The sequence below is a fragment of the Cydia fagiglandana genome, chromosome 3 (genome assembly GCF_963556715.1).
Source record: "Cydia fagiglandana chromosome 3, ilCydFagi1.1, whole genome shotgun sequence".
Lineage (NCBI taxonomy): Eukaryota > Metazoa > Arthropoda > Insecta > Lepidoptera > Tortricidae > Cydia > Cydia fagiglandana.
The window spans coordinates 7982225-8004125 of record NC_085934.1 but is presented as its reverse complement, the minus strand read 5'-3'; the positions used below and the strand labels follow the sequence as shown (position 1 = coordinate 8004125).

The 21901-nt window shown below is 36.5% G+C and overlaps 2 protein-coding genes across 2 annotated transcripts in view; both read right to left on the bottom strand.

The window, feature by feature from the left end:
- Positions 1–21901, bottom strand: part of LOC134679993 (uncharacterized) — a 191190-nt gene that overhangs the window by 131031 nt on the left and 38258 nt on the right. The window lies entirely within an intron of this gene.
- The window catches only part of LOC134679959 (insulin-like growth factor-binding protein complex acid labile subunit), a 67435-nt gene that overhangs the window by 44441 nt on the left and 1093 nt on the right, over positions 1–21901 (bottom strand). The window lies entirely within an intron of this gene.

The window sequence follows — 21901 nt, the reverse complement described above, 5'->3', positions numbered from 1 at the left end:
TAGTGTTACTGACAGCAACGATAACTTAAAACTTTTTTCTTGTACGCGCGATAATCGCAGCGCAGCGGCGGCGAGTGCCGTAGATGGAGGCGTACGATAAAAAAAACTTGTCAATATCGTTATTACGTCTATCAAAAATGGACTTACTTAACGAGATTGTGGGCTTCTTATCCGGTTAATGATTGTAATAGCTAGTTTCGTCTATAAGGTTTTTGTGTGTCTGTAGGGATGTATCTGAAAATACACGATACTGGTTCTTGTAAAGGCAGGCCGGGCTTGTTTAATTACGCGTCCAAGCTGGCTGCGGTATCGGTCGAGTTGCATGCTAGAAATGGTTTCAATCCTAATTTAGACCATGCAAACAAGGCTGGTAAATACAGACATTAGGGCATTTTAAAACGCGTTAAGTAGATATGGAGGGAAGTTTCGCATTTGTTAGTGATTACCGGAAAACTACCTTCATAACCCCATTCGTAACTACCATTTGTCGATTTTGTAAATATATTTCAAAATATTTCTGGTTGTATAATATTGCGGTTTCTGATGTACTTAGCTTCTTGGTATACTTGGTATTATTATACAATGTGGGCAGATTTTATTGAATAATAATAGAAATCTTCTTTCAGTTCACGATGAACGAAATACTATACCGCGTCGCGTATCAAAATAGAGAATCAACTGTGGGCGGAGTTATTATAATGACAATCGTCTAAAGTCCCTATAAGTTGTCAAGTTAGCAATTTACATAACACATCAAGGCATAATGCTGGTGTGTCCATATTAATAGGTTTACATAGTGGAGTGCACTCGGCCGAGCCTCAAACGCGTCTTGTGGACTGACGCTTATACAAATATATTCAGCAGGTGTCCACGTATTTACATACAATTTCCTAAGACATACAGCCGATAACTGCCTCTCAGCATTAAAGCCGGTGTGATCGGTTTCATAAACGATTTAGCCGCACATTGTGTTGTATTTATAAGGGATTAAGCTATTTACATTTTTTAGTGGCTTAGAACTAGATTGTGAGAACGAGTTTCTTCTTAGTTTATTATTATACTTGCTAATTTAAGTGTGCAAATAAGGCCTTTCCCCAAATAAGGCCTTTCCCCAGGGGTCTTCATAACTCCTGATTTTCTTCTTCCGCGCAGTTATTAAGGAAGGTGTCAAAAACGTTTTGCCCTCTCCGCCTAGACCTACCCCGCCCACGTTCAGCTATTGCATCATTACTGCATGCACTATAGTTAATATATTTTACATAAATATAGTACATATTATGCTCCTTTACCGTCCTATATAGGGCGGCATTAAAGATAATACGTGCCTATGTCAAAAATTTAAAGGGCCATATGTAGTGTAAAACGTTGTACAATACACGTGCGAAAAGTTAATTCGCAACTAGTGTCGATATAAATTTTACGCCACTAGTTGCAAATTTCCTACATTTCGCACTTGTATCGTAATGTCTAATGTATACCATTCAAAACAGGACCCCGTGTAAATATAATCTCAAAATAACGTTTCTATATTTAAGTGCAACACTTCTAGGTAAAACAATATCTTATTCAATAGCAACACTTTACAGAATTAATCTGTCAACTGGATTCTGCTCGCAGGAAACGTTGAGCAAACAAAGCACATTTAGTGAATTGTGGGCCACCCCAGTGTGGGGCTGCACGCCCACGGCGTCGTGACGCGGCCTGCCCTCGACCGTGTGGTCGCGGTTCGAGAGGGCCAGCCAATAACTTTATGATATACATATTAAATATGTAACTACACTTGACTCAGAATCGCTAGTAGAATTCACTATTTGGTTCAGGTTGATCAGATCGCATTAAATATCTAGTCAGGTGTACCCGGGCTAACAATTAACGCTTATTGAATAAACAAAAACGCTTTGCATAGGTACGCTATGGGTCGCTATCTAAGCCGCCCGCGTCCCTTGTCAGTAAGTACGTTTTTATTAATTTAAAGGACCTAATACCTTCTTTAGTTGAATAATATGTAAAAAAATTAGTTATAACCCTCACATATATCGCATGGATTTAATTATCAGTCGCAATGATAGAGAGAATGGCAGGAGTGCATCCGTCCGGTGGGCCGCGTGCTAGCTTACAAACTAATTTCAAAGACCTAATACCTATTTTTGAATAATGTGTAAAACATTTAGTTATAAGCTTGACATATATCGCTTGGATTTAATTATCAGTCGCAATGATAGAGCCAATGTCGGGAGTGCATCCGTCCGGTGGATCGGGTGCTACAAGCTTGTATGAGTATCCAAGGCCAGACTGAAGTTGGCAACTCTAACATATTGCTATCACAATTATACAAATTGTGCTGAAGCTTATTTTCCGTTAGTTCACACATAAATTAATAATATAGAAGGATTTTATAGCGTATTTAAAAAGCATGGCCAGCTAATGCAGTGAATATTATTACAAATTTTCAATAGTTAAGACTTACAACGCACTACATTAATATTCAATTCCATCCAATTCCTCCGTGCAATCTTACAAGGCTAAGAAGATCCTTTGAGCATTCACGGAAAAATATCAACATACAAAAATGCTTTGCCGTTTCATTTCCCAGCGCAACTAAGTTGTGAGTTCGCCACCAGCCACCACTGGGGACCGACTGCGATACCCACTCGCTCAAACTCGCGCATCGCGCAGAGAATACCAATAGGAATGGAAAGAAATAGATATGCTATTTGGCAACACGTTCATTAAAGATAAAAACATTTTTTTTTCTTTGGTATCAATTCAAAGTTCAATAAGGCACAGTAAGTATATCACAGTATATATCTTTTTTTTATATAATAAAACATACATATTTTTTTAAATAGGAACCACAACATCTATTTACAGATAAATAATTTATATTCATAGTATAATTCAGTAGGTAAGGTTTGCATAATTATTTCCTGTTTGATCATTACAGTATTTTCCTAACATACAAATGTTGTAACGTGATGAGACAATGTGTCACAGAACGGCCGTAAGCTGTCCTCTAATGATTTGGTGTGACATTTGCGCAGCTGAGCGTTGCTAAAAGCGGCCCAACTAATGACAATATATACAACAATACATTATCTCGTAGTATCCTAATATATCAATCAAAAATACATTTGCAAATCAAATAAATTACCCACATTTGATTTTTACAATAGGTAAATGTTTAATTGAGGCGGTAATATTTGTAAGTAGTTAAGTAGTAATCATAAATATCATTATACAAACTAACAAATTTAAGTTCATTTTGTTATAATTTTAACTACCTATCACTGCCCAGAATTGAAATATATGGAAGGTATCGAAGAATATTGAGTACCTTTCATGAAAATGAAATAGAGTTAAATTTAAAAAACAAACTGGCATAGCTTCGAAGTTTTGAACAAATATTACACCGTACACACAGTTTACTGACACCACACAATTCTAAGAACGACATCTGTATGACTCGAAGTCGCTGCGGTGCGGTAACCAACACACCACATAAACACAACCTGACAATGCGACCAACAAATATCACCGCTCCGCCGTCTCCAACTTTCATTATCATTGTTATTAGCTTTATTCCGGGGACGCCTTTTATTGTGCTGTAAATATTTTATTCGACGATAACAGCTATCCATAGATAAAACAAATTGATCGGGGATAGGCTAGAGTTTAGGAAGGTTTACGAGATACGTGGGCGGGTTTAATTGATAGGATGAGATTGTGCGAACGACGCCTCACATATATTAATATTTAAAGTCTCCGTTCCGAACACTAATGCATAATTCTTTAGATAAACGAGCGGAACACAGGCTATTAGTACAATGAAATGCTCCGGATATCACGTTGTTTATGGCCGTTTCGCATAATCAGAACCGATAAAATTGAACTGAACAGTCGAATAGCTTAATTCCTCGATTACAGATTTGGTAGGCTTTTTTTGGTAGGCATGTGGTTTGAGTGACCCCGTTAAAACCACCGAGTAAAGACTACTAGGGATTTAAATAACAGTTAAAACTTAAGAAGCAGCTTAGCATAGTCGAAACCTTAACGAATCTATTTTATACATACTCTCAACAATGCTTAAGTTGCTGAAGATATAACACCATTTATATTTATTATTTATACCTATTATCGTTCTGACAGAGTTCATAACAATCCAATTGTTCAAGTACAAGCAGACATATCAGGTAGGTACCATCCAATATTATCTCAAACATATTATAATAGCGTAAAGCTGCAAAATCAATGTAATCATCCTTAACTAGCTGAGACTGAACGTACATTTACTGGATTTGCGTTAACATTAATCTCATCAAAATCCGATACTGCCGTGAGCGTTTACATAGCAAACGTTGCCGTAAAATATTGAGATGCGTAGAAATTCTTACCGTATACAACATTATTAATTCCCCTTTTTGTTAATGTATAAGCGCATATATATTTTTATTAGTATTTAATTAAGTGCAAGTCGGAAGCTTGGAACATTAGAAGCGTGCGTTCGAGATTACGGAGCGGAGGCGAGGAGGCTCGCCCCATATTGCACGGTAATGGAAAGCCGTATTAAATGTGCCTTAACCCTAATAGTACGTTATCGAGCATCTTATGTTTTATTCAGAGGAGATTAGCAGTGGGTCGGGCCGCGTGCCTGGCAGGATTTTTCTTAACTATTCAAACCTATTCAAAATAAAAAATTATAAATAAACGCGACGGGATATTAACGTAGCGCTGGTTTAACCAACCAATTTCACCTTAATGGTTGTGAAGCTCTAAAACGTAATTTTCAATTCGATTATTAATTGGATATACTTCTATGTATGTAGATGAAGCTTGCGACATTTACACGAATTAAATAAATGTAATCATATTTACTTTACGAGTTATTTAAAAATAAGATAGACATAAATATACTTATGCAGATTATAATATCACTATAAATTAATATATTATAACTGTTGCAATGGATTTTGTGTCATGAGATACCTACCCAATTTAAGGGTTTCTAAAGAGCTGCGTTAATATTATTAGTATGCGCCTTATGCATAATATCGTCAACTATAAGGATTAACCCACGCCCATTCATCATCGGCTCTGTCAACTAACCAATCGTAAACCTTATTGCATTGGGATAAGGTTCAAATTAAAGGTAAGTTAGATAATTGTTGCTGTTAGTAGTTAGTATCTACATACAAGCAATGATTAAATGTGACCTTAACTTTCCATGTCACGATATCAAAACCAAATTGCTGTTATTATACATACATAGAGAAAGCAAAGAGCATTAATTATTTCAATGGCCAAATTGAAAACAGACTGAATGATAAGTTAACGATGGTGAATAAAGTTGATTTACAGAAAAACTTGTCAACATTTTTGGTTGGGGATAATTTAAATTTTGTAATAATTTTGTAATTTGTTTTAGTTGCATTCCCGAATACTTATTGTATTAGTAAAAGTTGTCGTCGACTCGCAATGCATGCAATCAAACAAGATACAGCGATAACCTTTGAGGTCGCACACAATACAATGTGACTTTCATCGGTTTCACCTTTGGCCCCCGTCTGTTAACATGTGCGGACTATTAGGTTTAAAAACTTCTAAGGAAGTTTTGCGTCTACTAATTGGGCTTTATCGTTTAAAATTACTTTGGATTAGGTATAGTTCAACTTTATTCTAAAATAAAATACAATTATTTATAACAACATAATAGTTCGTAATATACTCGTAACACCCACTCACCCTTGAAAACACTAATAAAACCACTCTCACTAAGATTATTTTAATTTCACAATTTATTTCGTAGAAGGTCCCTTGAAACTAGTTAACGTTAATTTACATCGCACGGTTAATTAAATTAAATGTAGAATCTTTTACAATTAACCTTTGCGTCGGGCACGCACCTTGACCGTCCCAAATTAATAATAATTACTATGACGTACAATTTGAGATGGAATCCGGCTCAAAAAGGACGAAGCGGTCTCGAACCGACGCTCGCTTGACGGGCAGCTGCAGACTGAAATTATGAGCATTTTTATCCGCTGCCTACACCTGCCCGGCCCGGCCACGATTGACACCTACCCCATTATAAAGATACATCGGCCCAACGATGCCCCGGGAGAAAAAAATCCCAACAATGGTCCGATAGCAGCCGCATGAGAACTTATTATTAGCCTTTATAAGCTCAGCCATTCATTTTTACTTCTTCATACAATCCTGGCCATTAACGCAGGCGTGGGCAGTGTGGGCTCACGGCTAAATAAAACTATTGTTACATCTAACAAAACGTCCAAGTGAACATCTTCATAAAACTACATCTCACTCGGTCTATTGTTACGAAAGGTTGCGTTCGAAAGGCCGATATTTTAGATGGGAATTTATTGCCAATTTCGAAGAATGTTTACCGAAAAGTGACTGAATGGAAGGCGAGTGAATTACTTTATTGTAATGATAAAGGAAGCCAGATTGAAAACGTCCGATGAAAGCCGACGTCAGGCGACGGGGACTGTTTGATGATAATGATTTATGGCGACAGGAGCGCGACGCGATTTTACCACGTTAATGCTAAGAAAGATAAATGTGTCAGATGTCTTTGTCGAGGGCGGGAAAAATTACGTCGACGTTGCTCAGATCACAATACGTGACGATTTTATAGGCGGGAACAGATCGCTCTGTTTATGTAAACATCTTGGGAACCTTATTGCCAACGACACGAAGTAAACCGCCTACTTATTACATAAAGAAATGAAATTTCCCTCCCTCGACATAATATCTCGCCGCGGGTAAAAGGGCTTGATGACAACTACTTGTATTTCGTACGTCTAACAGTAGAGAATCTCACTAGGTACTTATTTTGCTGTATATGAATTGTTGTTGTTGTTCTTTATATGCTTTCATAAGATACAAGTATCATGCAAAATTGTATACAACAAAATAAACTTATCTGCTGCTGCTACTTAATTAGTGGAAATCTGCTGTTCTCGAATGAACATTTATGTCTTATCAACTTTATGTCTAAGTTATGTATAAAAATAATTTAGTGCGACTAGTTTACAATAATGATAAAATGTGAAAAAGTAGAGTGCGCACACTGGTGATTCTTATAGACACAACATAGATAAAAAAAATTCTTGCAGAATGCAAGCCCAGAGGGGCTACCGCGAAAACCGAAATTCGTAAATTGCGGGGATCTTTCTCTTTTACTCCAATGAAGACGTAATTAGAGTGACAGAGAAAAATCCCCGCAATTGCGAACTTCGATTTTCGCGGTTATAGCCCAGGTGTAAAACACAACCGCAAAGTGGTTACAGTCAGAGACTGGTCGGGGCTCTACAGAGGTTCATCTCGAGTCTAAATTTAGACCGAGTGAACTGGATTAGTGACGGCGCAAGGTGTCAACCACACGCGCTGCGCTCTTAATGCGCGCTTATTGGAAACATAAACAAGTTAGTGCAGTAGGCGGGACTGGTTACAAGCGGCTTGTTGACCCCTCTGTATTGTTTCTTTGGAAATGTTCAAACGGCTCGAAATAGTCATGCGAAATTGATTTCAGGAATAGTTCGTAAATAATTACATGCACCAACAGATTCACCAAATATTTTTTGGTTTTATGTGTGTTTTTTTTTATGATTGCTTGTGTTTGTAATTTAATTGTAATGTAGATTGTGTTAATCTTTTGTTAATGTAATTTGTATTGTCTTGTGTGTAATATTATGTAAGTTGTATTTGGGTCTTAAATGTAAAGCCTGTAATATTTAGGAATAGTTCAGTATATCATTTTATCTACTACTGGATAACGTTTCTAGCCAGGATGAAATTCCAAGTGTATAATTTAGATGCAGAGTGCATTGTGATCTAAGGTAATTTAACGATTTATTTTGGAGGAACAATTTTTATACAATTATCTAATCCTTTGCAGATACTAAACTATACTCGTATTGTTGCAAGTCTTACAACACTGTGACGTATTAGAAGACCTAATAGTATTTACCAACGCCCATCATCATTGACCACAGCTATAAAAAATATTTACTAGCACGCGCAAAATTAGTACGTTATCTGAAATGTACAGCGATGATCATTAAGTAGGAGTACAAATGAAGCCACCAAAATTGTCTTCTGTTAACGGCAGCGCTGCGTTAATGATTGCGGTGTTCGGGGGCGAAACTGAACCTTCCGGTTATGAGGCGTCTCGGCCGGGACCACGCCACAACTAACTAGTTTAACACAGTACCTGGACTTTGTATAGATAAGCAATCGGAAAACATCTAATCTTATCTGCCATCTGGTTTGGTAGCTAGTTTACAAAATATTGATAATGGTATTAGTAGTAAGACCAAATGTTTACATTCGAAAATTATATTATGAATGTTACAACGAGATAAATATATGTAATTTTAATGCATTTTTTTTAAATCCATCTTTATTATCATTTAGTGGAAGGATTTATGCATTTTACATATATAATTGTCTATTTATTAAATGGCTGATTACTAAACATGCGTCTTTTATTATCTTGTCTCAGTACAGTACCGATAAGTAAATAAGTTTACAGCTACATATTCTATTGGTACTGAAACTGGCATGAAAGTTTCAATGGACTATAATCATAATCACAAAAGTTTCCTATTGATAATTTAAACTTTTAACGAGCCTACATAAGTACTATAAGTAGTAGAGGTTATGTGAAGTTAAGGTGCTGATTAATGTCCAGTACTGCGTAAGGACTTCGTTAGCCGCCGCTCCTGTAATGACTCGCTTAATTCGAGATAATTACGCTCCCAGCAAACGTGGGCTTGAGAAATTTATCGAGACTCCTCCAGACGGAATGGAACATGTTTCGCAATATTTTGTCCAACGTCCCACTTCTTCGAGCATTTACACTGGCTTAATAAGCCTATAAATTTCAATGGAGGACTATTATGACGACTAAACTGCAGGTTTATTTGTTTTTAAATACACACCCTAATTTAAATGCACCGACTGCGCCGCGCCCTTCCCATCACGCATTTTGAATTTCCGCCCATATTTTAATAACCAACATTAACGTACAGTATCACGAAACGGCAGTCATCCTGTCAAAAATCGCTTCTTTTTAATCGGGAGTGAGTCAAGCAAATTCCGAGTCAGGCGCGCCCGCCGCGACCGCTAAGCCATTTTAATATTCCTCACGAAACACGGCGTTCACTTTATTTGAAAGTTCTTTTATTCTTGTTGTTTTTGTGAGTGTCGCTTAGACATTCTGTCAGTTAGGAATAATTCACATTAAATACACCTACCGCATGCCGCCGCGGCGCGGGGCGGGCGCCTACAATCGTGCTGGAATTGGAAATGAGTGCGGCTGATGTTTTGTTTTAATAAACTCACATATTTGCCTTCAAAGTAAAAGGTTTTATTTGATTTGTTCTCCCGACCAAACGAGTTTCAGTTAATACAACGATTTCCAAGCGTTACAGGCAAAAGGCAAAGTTGAGTTTGAATTTGAAAGTTGTCTTAAACGTAATTGGGCCCCCTTTGTGTCTATTGTGTATGTGCCGTTTTCTTAAATACATTTGCTCAATAAATTAGATTTTAAGTCACTACAAAGGGTATAATATCTGGTATAAAAGGCTTCGCTGCGGCCAAATCAGTTTAAGATTATCTCTAAATACTGAGATAGCTTTATATTATTGTTTCTATTAGAAATATTACGTCTAGACCGTCGGAACGCGGTGGGAGCAAAACGAATGCAGTTCAGCGGAGATGCTATGCGCCGACACAGGCCGGCCTATTGTTAGCGTGTTCCGTGGCGGTAAATTCTCTACCAATCCCATCATAATATCTAGATATAATTGTTGCCATAAATAATTTGCTGCGGTAACACTAGCGAATGCCACCACTATTCACAAATTTTTAAGTCTGCTATAACAGCAAGCATTAGGTTTATGAAACACAAAATTAGCGTCCTTTTTACGACACAAGAGCTAAATTAGTTATTACTTCATTTTTCGTATCTTCGAATCGCAACCACGCGCGTGACTACACTAGTTCGTGTGTCACGAGAGATAATACTTTTTCTAGTCTAGCAACCCCGGCATGCGTGGCTGAACAACCATAGCTCCTGTGCCAACATTTTTTTTGTTTAATTAAAACGAATACTTATTTGTACCATGTCGAGCTGCACCTGCTCGCTGCATACTTTCTGATGGACGTGGATAAAAGAATCATGATTAACAAAACTGGTTTTTGCATATGGTTTGGATTGCGTTGGTTTCATAAATATATGCTTTTCACGATGTTACAATCTCATGTCTATTATCAAGATTTGATTTAACAATTTGACGGGAAATTATGTCAACCTTTCATTTTATTAGAACATAAAAACTATACCATTTTAATTTTATCAACTTTAATAAGTAATTTAAATCACCTAATGTAAGTGTGTCTCATTAAGACGCTAAAACACGTGACAGAAATACTATATCAAATAATCGTACTTTCAGGATAATGAAATAATATAAATTGATAATAAATAAGTAGATTATGTTTGGAGCTACACTGATGAACGACGCTAAGCTTAAAATGATAAATAAATACCCACAACACGTACCGTTAATTTTTGAACAGTAGATAGTATAGCGAGCACGTTCCCTTCTTGATTTCGTGTTGTGATATCGCTGTTAGACTGAGCCTATTAATTCTTCAACAATGCTACAACTGATGCTACGTCATGGTTTTTCATCTTGTTCTCTTTGTTGTTATTTGTAATTGATTTTTTATTTGTAACACCGACTGAAAGGTTAACCGTTCGACCGAGATCGAACCATAACAACATCGAGTTTGTTCCGGCTCGTTCTGATAAAAGAATGTTAAAAAAAGAGAAAGCAAAATCCAATCTAAACTCACAAGCAAACACCGCGGATCCTCAAGACAGTAGACAGAAGAAAAACAAAAAACTCTCGCTGCGATCAATCCGCCGGGGCGAGGGCAAGTGAAAAATCAAAACTCAAAAGGAACAAAGGAGCTAGAATATCCCAATAAATTACACCTGCTTCACATAAAGGGAAGATATTGTTTTAAAAATAAGTCCCGGGCGAGTGATTACGGCTCCGTACCTAACCCAGACTAGAAATTCCGATAGTTTTTGCGGCGGTAAAAACTGATATTCCGTTCGGCCGCATTCTGTCCGTATATTGAGTTAATGCGGGTCGTGATTGTACCTGCGTCTCTGTCCGGTGTAGGGGTTGGAATGAGACAGAGGTTTGTTTCACGCGAGAAAGGTTGAATCGCATTTTATGGTAAGTTGGCGGGACAGGTGCATCGCGTACACCTGCGGACGCGGAGCCGGTGGCGTGGCCGAGCGAGATGCGATCGAAGGACATCGAACCTTCCCCGAGCCGCGGTACCCACTCGTATCTCTAGATAATGCCGTCCCCATAACTCTGCCGCCATGCTACATAAATTAGCAGGTGATATGTGAGGAAACGCGGGCGGGATAAGAACATTTCTATAAGACGCTCCACATTCAAGATCGTTTAGATAACGAAATCGCGCGGCAACGATTCAGCCGAGGTTCTCGGTAATCTTAAAACACGAACTGTTAATTACCTGCTCGAGTACTTATCGTGTACCGCTGCGAACTAACCTGGCATACCAACTGTTGTACAATGGTACAAGACAATCTGAGTTTTTAACAACGGGGCAGTACATTTGTTGCATTTTTAATTTTAATTAAAACAGTTTGCTAGAATGAGACCGCGGTCAAACAACAAAAACTTGGAAACAGCAATTGGAACAGTTTTGACCAACATTGTTAGTTTGTTCGAGTTAAGTTAACTTTAACACTGTACTGAAAACGTACGCTCAAGCGTACTGTCATTCCTGAGTTGAAAGTATTTTTTAATCGACTTCAGAAAATAAATAGAATAAAATTATTTAAAGATGAGTAAGTTCCCGTCAGGTTTTCTGACAAGATTCCCATCTCGTCACACAAACTGAAAGAATAAACTAACGATATGACGCATCATCTTTTAAGAACCATACGAATAAACAATGACAGCAGCCCCTTGAGTGAACGACGAAGCATTTAGTGTAGTGTTATGGCTAAGTCGAGTGCGTGCTGGAGAGCTCGTAACGTTTTATGGGATTGCGTCCAGCTAAAGTTATCTAATGTTTTTCTCGCGTTACAGTGATAATGTCAGACAGATATACTGTAATTCGCTAAACAAGACCGTTTACAAGCCACAAGCTTCCTATTTGTAGTCTGTATCGTATTGACACACTGTTTTGTTGCAATTGAATGCTGTGAGTGGATTAATTTTCTTTTACATAAGAATGCTTTTGCGTTGACATGAGAATGTTTATAAATGTTATTTGTGAAGAAAAATAGACTTCTTTTAATAGTACCAGATCAAAGTGAATAGTTGCGTCACCGTAAATGTAATTCTTAGCTCCGCTTGCTAAAGATTTTTACTGACGTCACAACTAAAACGATACCTACCTAACATTATTCTCTATTATTCGTGAGTTGAGTATTATTTTGGAGATACTGCTATAACTTTATCCTATGGAACAACTTAAAAGAGACGAGTGAAGATCAATTGTTCATTACTTGAAACAAACCAAAAATATTATTAGATGTATAATACTTACATACAACCATTATCAAGGTGCATACACTCATATAACAGTTGTAAATTAAATCAATACGCAACATGCGATTGGCCAATCGTCTAAAAATAAAATCTATCTAATTGTGTAAGTAAGTACTTTTATTTTTATGTAACCTTATATTTATATCTAATTATTTTTAACTACGTACGCTTTATAAATAATCCGAAAACTTATACGCTAAAATACATAAAGGGGAATACGAATTAAAAACGTTTTTAAAATTAGGAACTAGACTACAATTTAGATTGATAAGAACAGGAAGAGTTAAAAAAACAGTTTGAAGAAAAGTTCAGAAACATAGATAGATTTTCAACATGCGAAACCAATTGTAAGGAAATATATTGAAATAAAATAAAAACGGGTCAAATTATTTAACCGTTAGGTCTGTAAGGTTGTAGCTATTTTTAATTACATTAGTTGCGTACCCCCAGAACGATTACAATGGGGTGTAACATGCGGGTTGCCAATCCTTCAGGTTTCTCGAAGAACCCCGTGGTTAGCTACTAAATTCTAAACCTAACATAGAAATACCTACTAACATGTAGCATCATGTAGTCAACCTCAGCATAAGATTATATGAGTACACCCACACATATATTTTTTCGGGCCAATCTCAAATAAGCGATCGCCCGGAATATTGCTTTTATATTTGCCAAAACACGAGTGGTAAGTTTAACCAAGCAAGTATCGGTAAATCCGGACAGTAGTCTGTAGCCGGTATATCCGGTCGGAAGAGGCGAATTTCGTCCGGATATTGAATATCGATCGCACACCCTTAACCCTGATGTATCGCCGGTCGTTACAGGCCCTCTAGGGCCGATAAAACGATATTTGCCGATTATTCAATTGTGTTCGGAAAAAATACAATAAAGATTTTTGATGGGTAATTGGCTACTGATGGCTTCTAAAACGATCATTGATTGAACACTATTATTGCTTCTTCAAGTCGTTTATTAATAATCGCTCTAGCTACATAGTCTGCCTGATTTAAATTTTTAAGTATGTTATAAAATGGTCAAATTAAAAACCCCCTCCGTTTTTGAAGCCGGTTAAAAATAACAATTAAATTATCTCAACGCCTAGTCATACATCACTATTTATTTAATTATTACATAAGTATTACATAAGATAAGCAGATAAAATTAATAGCTAATTGGCATGTAGTTAGTTCAACATTTTCAATTACAATAACATTCGATTTATTATTATGCTGTTACATACTGCTGTACCCAACTTAAAACTTTTAAATTTATGAGAAATTAGCATGCTGTTTTTTTTTTAATTATAATAATAGCTTAATATTCAGAAATACAAATGTGCACTACATGCGATTTCGGAATGTAGGTAGTGGCAACGAACGAAACGGCAAAGCACACATGACATATTCATGAAGTCCATGGGCCCGATTCGGATTTTGAAATAGATATCTATTAGATGTCTTTTAGACATCACCAAGATACGATAACGATATGTTTAAGATCTAACCTGTCAAATTTGACATTTGCGTGATTCTGGAGACACTCTTGAACGATTTCCACAGGATATGATTTAGAGATCCAATTCACATCTAATATATATCTTACCCTATCTAACGTAAAAGTGACATTGGTTGCCCGAATTGCACTGCAAAAGAGAACTAGTTGATATCTAAACTATAATGTATATAGAATGGATCTAGTACGTGTCGTCTCTTGTGAATATCTTGAAGTTGGAATACGGCAGCATATCTCTGCCAACGCGGACGGCGTGCTAATTTTATAGGGCGTGTGAACCTTTCGTTTACCTGGGCGGCTCAAAATCGCGTCAGCAGATTATGATAAGGGGCTTAATTTGACTTATTTTTGTAACATCCTCGAAAGGAGACTTATTTTCAATGGTGTCACTTATGTTAGTAATGGTATATATGGTAGTAATGACAATGTATTTACAGTACATATGATCCTATTTTCCCGTACTAGTGCGTAAAATATCACTTTTCGTGCGTATGTCAAAAGTTTAAAGGGCCATATCTACCGTAAAACGTTGTACGATACACTTGCGAATAAGTAATTCGCAACTCGTGTCGATTTATTAGTCGAATTTCTTCTTTTCCGCACTTGTATCGTAAATAACTATTCCAAGCTGTTTGTAGGGACACTATCTCAGGGCCAAATAGAATATTGTCAGACTTTACTTCTGAAATAATAATTTATCCATGAATACTTTGTACATTATAATATTGTCCACAGCAGGATAAAATGTATATAGTGAGTTCGAATATTTCGCATTCCCTTATACAATGAACCTATAATCAAGTTATTGTTTACTCGACCATTTCTACCATTGAGAGCGCTATAAAGTCCGCTCCGGGATGAAGATTCAGTAACGACCCGCTCTGTATTGCCAAGCCGTGGTACGACATAAACTTTTCGTAGCGAATCGTTTTGTATTCAGTAGTAATCCCTTTATGTCCGCTAGGGCGACACTGTCTTAACGATGATAAAGTACTCTTCAGCGTACCTACGAATGTGCCGCGAAGATATAAAATATTAAGCCGTCAGCGCGTTTCAGTTTTAAGTGTAAAATATCAAGTGTCTCCCTAACCGCGCTCGCAAAGTAAAATGTTTATGAATGTAAGAAAGTTTGTGTTCGGTGGCGAACTTTTAACGTCTCTTGGCGGAGCCCGGATTACACGGGAACTGCGTTAGGTCAACCGCTGAGACCGGATAATGGAATAAAATTGTGGACTTTTCACACCGCTGTAATTCAAAACCGCCGATGAGGGCAATTGTATTTGAAAGAGGGAGAGTGCGTGAAGATACTTCGGAATTGTTTTAAATAGGTTAGTACTGACATTGTCTTATAGTGTTGGTAGCGTAGATTTACCTGCTTACGTTATTTTGTTGAGGATAATAGTTTAATTTATAACCACATGTCAAATAACATATTAAAATTACTTTCAGAATAAGCTAAGTGTAAATAAATTAGCAAATATACCTGTTTGTTAACCAATAAAATACGTATTGTTTCTCCAATCAATAAGTGATCTAACTATAAATATAAATATGTCATAGATAATAACTTAATTTGTTTATACGAGCGAACCTTGAAATCGATTGTCGATTGACAATTAGCGTAATAATGATTGATTTAAGCGGTTGCGGCGATAGATCTAGAAGTGCGTGCGCAGCTTTTAGTTTACAGCTGCATTTAGTTAATTGTCGGCGGTCACGCAACTCTGCATCTGGCTTAATCTTCGAAACGCCTACTAATTTTCCATTCCAGCGAGTTGACAGCTGATGCTTTTGAAAATCATTAGCGTTACATTGTAAGTAACATGTTAATGTTAAAAACAAGCCCCTTTTGCTTCATGACGCTAGAGTTCCGTTGCGTGGTGAAAAAAGTTAAACTAAACAAATTCGTCACAATCCATTTGGCAGTGTTAAAGTTAATTTGAAATTGTTAACTTTACAAAGTTACTATGATCATATTAATATATATAGAGAACTAAACAAAAATACTAACATGAATTATGGTCTTTTAAATATATTTTTCCATATAAAAAGTTTTTATAGGACTGCACGTAATTACCTAATTGATAAATATGTACTAGATAGCGTAGCATAGCGTAGGTACCGGCCCCAAATCATAAAAATGTGTTTTTAAAAACGAACTGGTAAAACGCCTTTTGTTCAAAGGCAGACATGAATTACGAGTTAAAAAACGCTGTTCTATTATTTCTGCGGGTATAGTCTGCGTAGCCTTTGATTGGAAGTTTAAATAGCTAGCGGTCGAAAGAAAACAAACGAAAGTCGCACAAGTTTGCGTAAGCATTTAGCCGAGCATAATGGTTTATTGGTCCATAATAACAGACAAACCAAAACCAATCACGTCGCTCCTGACAGGCTATTAAAAATCGAAATAATTGGAAACGAAAGCAGTTTATCGAAATATATTGCGCTATTTATTTTAACCACCGATGTATATAGCCCCGAGACAAATGGAGGATTAGCTTCTCGCTACATCAGCCTACACTACACCAGCCTTGTCAGACCATTATATAGCCCAATAACGAACGTTGAATTATAGAAGTACTGTAAAGGAATCTATAAATTTTAAGGCAGGCTTGGCTATCGTTTATTGGGGATTTAATTGTAAAATATGTTAACGCTTAACCTTATACTTAAATAAAGGTATTCGGGCGATCTTGTCATTCCTCAAGTTTAAGCAAGCATCATTTGCATTACACACATTTAACACGAAAGTGAACATTGCTAAAATAGGTACTCTTAATTAAAAGGGTGAAGACATAAATCTGATATGTTAATTCGGCCTCAACCACCAGATTACTTGCGGCCTGTTGAGTAGAATTGATCAAATGAAAGGTGATATACATACAGGCCGAACCGGGACGGGCAGCGGTCGGTCAGATAAATTTTCTGTTTACAACCGCCGGCTATCAAAGAAAACCGCCTTAGACCCACTAATTGGTAGTAACAGTACCGCGTAAACACAGCCCGAGAGACCTCCCTGACTGCCTTAAATACTTAGGCCATCCGAATCGATCAAACAGTAAATCAACTAGAAGTATAGGATTAGCGTCGTTTATAAAATACGGCCAAGCATAAATCAAATGAAAAAAACGTGCTCGAATAGGCTCTTGGGATTGTGAGAATTTTGCATACCTAAAGTAGTTTAAATGTTAAAGTACTTTTAGCCTGCGGCTTGACATGTTTTATGTCTAGAAACACAGCAAAAAAGTTTTTATTGAATTTGAACATAAAATGTTTTTTGTTCTAATATTATCTAAATGCTACTTACTGAAAAGTGCCAACAAATAAAAGTTTCAGACTTTTATCATCGGACCTTGTTTAATAGTACATTACTACAGAGGCCGGGACAAAAGGGGTTGCCGGCCGAAGACATATAGACGGCCGAGCGAAGCGAGGCCGGATAGGTCTGAGCGCGGGCAACCCCATTTCCCGCCGAGGTATGTATAGTGCTTTTCTCAAATATGCAATGAAATAAATAAAATAAAAAATTCACGAAACCCAAGTTTTATTTATAGAAAAAACTAAAAGTAAACTACACCCAAAATATAACCAACACGTACCTATATCATTATCACGCGTATGTTTTACACGAGTCGTGTATTTTTACTACTCGTATATTTTCATGTATCTTTGATTTTTTCGCCTTGTATCAGTCTGACTGTCGTTTTCGTCACAAAGGTTTACATAGTCTTTCATGTTGATATCATGTTTCACATACATCGTTGCTTTATGCATGGAGTAAATAAGTATAATTTCCACAGTGTTAACGAATTTGTAGTTACATTCATTTAAAATATGCCACAAAACTGTTTCTAATAAACTGTAAGCCATTTTTCTTAGTTTCTCAAAGAATAAAATTGCCATAAGCAACCATATACATACTTCGTCTTTGACTTAGCGGCAGAGGCAGCAAGTTATTTAAAATCAATTCTGCTTACGCTGCCAATTCCAACACATACGATTACAATTAATATTAATTTCATTATTTCGTCGGAACTCATATTAAAGTCAAAAAATCAACAACGCACCATAAATCCAATAAAACAGAATGAATATTTTTCAACTTTACCTCCATAACAATAAAAAAAAATCATTACGCGTGTTTGAGTAGACCTTTTTACCGCTAACGTTTAGATGAAATATTTTAAAGATTTTTATTTGTGTAGTTAATTTATAATTTAAAATTATAGAATGTATTATTTATTAAGTTCATGTTGATTTTATACAAATAAAACTGCAAATTATAGCAAACATTGTTTTTTGTTTTTTTTTTTATAGGCGTAGTGGCAGAGTGTCATTACGAACCATAAAGCAATAACTGCCTCTAGTTTTTTTTAATGGATGAATGCCACGATGCTGTGTCACAAATATCTGTGAAATGAAAATTAAAAAAGAGGACTTTGCCGGCCTAGGCCTGCAAGATGTGTATGAAATTCCATTAACGACCTTTTGTCCTAGCCGCACCTGAAACGTCATACTTCCCAGCCTATTATAAGGAACATAACATCAATATTTCATTGCATGTTTGAGAAAAAACTTTTGTGGATACTTACCTACATTGTACAAGTTGGAAGTGACTAAAATCTAGATAGACTAAAACAGTGTACTAGATGGTGATCACGACGTTTAGATAGGTATTTCTTTTGTTTAATATCGTCATGGAAAATGATAAAGTATTAAATATAAGTATAGCCTCGTCTTACCCAGGACACCTAACATACGGTAGGTACCTGCATACCTCATTTAGTTATATAATCTCCGTCATTGAACTTTCTAATATTCTCTAAAGAAAACTCAGATTCATTCTACTTCTACTTGATTGTTATGGATTAAACGGACATCGGACATGGCGAATAAAAACATAATTGGTATAACGCAAATACTACAAGTAATCCGAATAAGGAAAGAGAGCGACATTGCGAAATCCACTTCGGAGCTTTAGTAGAAATTGTTTTTGCAAAGAGAAATGGCATCTGTTCGTAAAAAGTTAGAATTTCGTAATAGGGAACTAGAACCAGATGGTAAAAACGAATTTGCTTTGCAAACATGCTTTTTCCTAACTTTTTTATAATGCGTACGGAAAATTTTCTTTTTGCTAACTGTAAGTAGTTATATCAGTTTATTTTCTCATTACGGAAGAGATATTTATTAAAACATTATACATTAAATCCACATAACACCATTATGAAAGTTCAATATTGTTCACCCGTCGACTATTCGAAAGTTAATTCAATATTAAAGTCATTCTTGTTTTAGTAGTGTGACCCCTCTTAATCTAACCGCTGTTCAAATTTGAACAAACCGAACACCAAGAGGTTACAGGCCAGGACTTGGTCACGTCGACAATATTAAATTAACTCTCGACGACCGGTTCAATTCACTTCTGACCTTTCATTAATTACTCGTTCCAATAAAAACCTTACCCATTAGAGAAATTTTCACGTTATAAAAATGGTAAAAGGAAAATAACGAATCAACTCTTATTACTCAAATACGTTGTCTGAAGGGTATTTATCCTCATTTCTCAAAATAATTTTAATAAACAAGCCGTGATGGCTCAGTCACTTTGGCTAATTCTACAACGGAAGTCATCATTTCTATAGCAATTAACATTTTGTAAACCGGCTAATATACAGTTAGTTGCACAAGTGAACCAATGTTCACTACTTTGACATGTACCTTTACTTTACATAAAAACGATAACTAATTAATTTTATATTTCACTATTTTCTGTTAGTGTACTATATAGAGATGGTCTGCCATTACATAATTACAGATTGAAGCAATGCATTTTCTCTATAAGGTCATATTAGTATTGAATCAATTTTGCTCCGACCTCTTTCGATAGCAGGCCGTTTGATTAATCGGACTTAAAACTAAACTTATATCCGATGTGCATTTATTTTAATGATGTGTCATGATATCATTCACGATTTCTCTTGAATTGATTGACTTCGTTGTTAATTGAAAATAAAACGTTAGCCATGAAACCGTTTACCAAGCCTATCAATGATTTGATTAAAAAAATGTTGGAGGAAGGGCTGTCGACTAGGAAAATAGCCAAGAAATTAACCGTAAGCCAGTCGGCTGTGCAGAGAATAAGACAAAAATGTACAAAACCTTTGAAAAAGAACAGTGGGGGGCGAACAAAAAAGTTAAGCCCGCAAGACACGCGTAGAATTGTACATTATATGGTCACTGGCGAAGCAAAATCCACATCGCATGCCGCCTCACTCTTACGAAAACAAACAGGAAAGGTCGTAAGTAAATGGACAGTGATAAGAAGTCTTCAGGGTGCAAAATTCCGAGCAGTGGAGAAGAAAAAGAAACCGCTTATTAGTAAGAAAAATGTAAAAGCTCGACAAGCATTCGTGAAGAAGTACGAAACGTGGACAGAGGAAGACTGGGCGAAGGTAATTTTCTCAGATGAAACTAAAATTAACAGATACTCAACGGACGGCCGTCAATGGAATTGGAAAAGAGAAGGAGAAGGGATGAATGTGCGAGATTTCATACAAACTGTTAAACATGGAGGTGGTAACATCAAAATGTGGGGCTGTATGACTTGTTTTGGACCTGGTTCTTAAAATTGATGGGATAATGAACAAAGAGATCTATCTTGACATATTAAAGAGGCAGTTAGGGGAAACGCTGGAGAATATGCCGTTCCCAGTCAACGAAATATGGTTTCAACACGATAATGACCCTAAACACACTGCAAAAGTTGTTAAAAAATGGTTGTCTGAACAGGGTTTTCATGTGTTAGAATGGCCAGCTCAAAGTCCCGATTTAAACCCCATCGAAAACCTATGGTCTATGTTAAAAAAAGCGTTAGTGAATAACTACGACTCACCGTCATTACACATATTGTGGGCTCGAGTTCAAGAACAATGGGAGTTACTGTCGCCTGCGTACTGTGAAAAAGTAGTAAAGGGCATGGGTAAGCGTTTGGCTGCAGTAAAAAAGGCCAAAGGACTATGGACAAAATATTAATAGTGTAAAATTTCTCATAAATATATGGTGCAATACTGATTCAATGTTTATCTTACTAGGAGGAGCTAAAAGTTTATTACAGTGATTTCAAACTTAATGATTACACTTAAATGTAAGTTAATAGTGTACAGTTTCTTATAATAAAAGTATTCAAGCGAGACTGTTTATCCCTTTAATTTTTACACGATAAATATATGAGAGTCATTGACATTGGTTCACTTGTGCTACTAACTGTAATTTAGCTACGTCAACCTTATTTGATATGAGATATGAGACCATGTTTTTTATAAACACGTTGAGGTCGCAGTTCCCTCAGAAATACTTATTAGTTTTGAATTAGACATGCATCAATGGCACACTTAATAGAACTTCCTAAGATTTTTTGCCCGAAAAACCCTCGTGAAATTGGGCCGACCGGCATAGTGGGTAATTTAGAAAACAAGACGCGCTGCCCACCGGAATGTAAGGATAGATTGGACGAGCATGGATCACGGAACACGCATATTTAACATCTTCTAATCTCTGAAGTTGTGCAATTTTGCCGACAGTCGAATGGGTCCCTGTGTTTCCGAACCAAAAAGTATCTGTAATTTCTCCATTTGTTTATTTTTTTTGCATTTGCATTTATGGGACCGAAAACATGAAGTCGATTGGATATCTCTGCGTGATTAATGTAGATTGTCAGTTTTTTATGAGGTTTCGAAATATTTAAACCGTAGGTATACTTA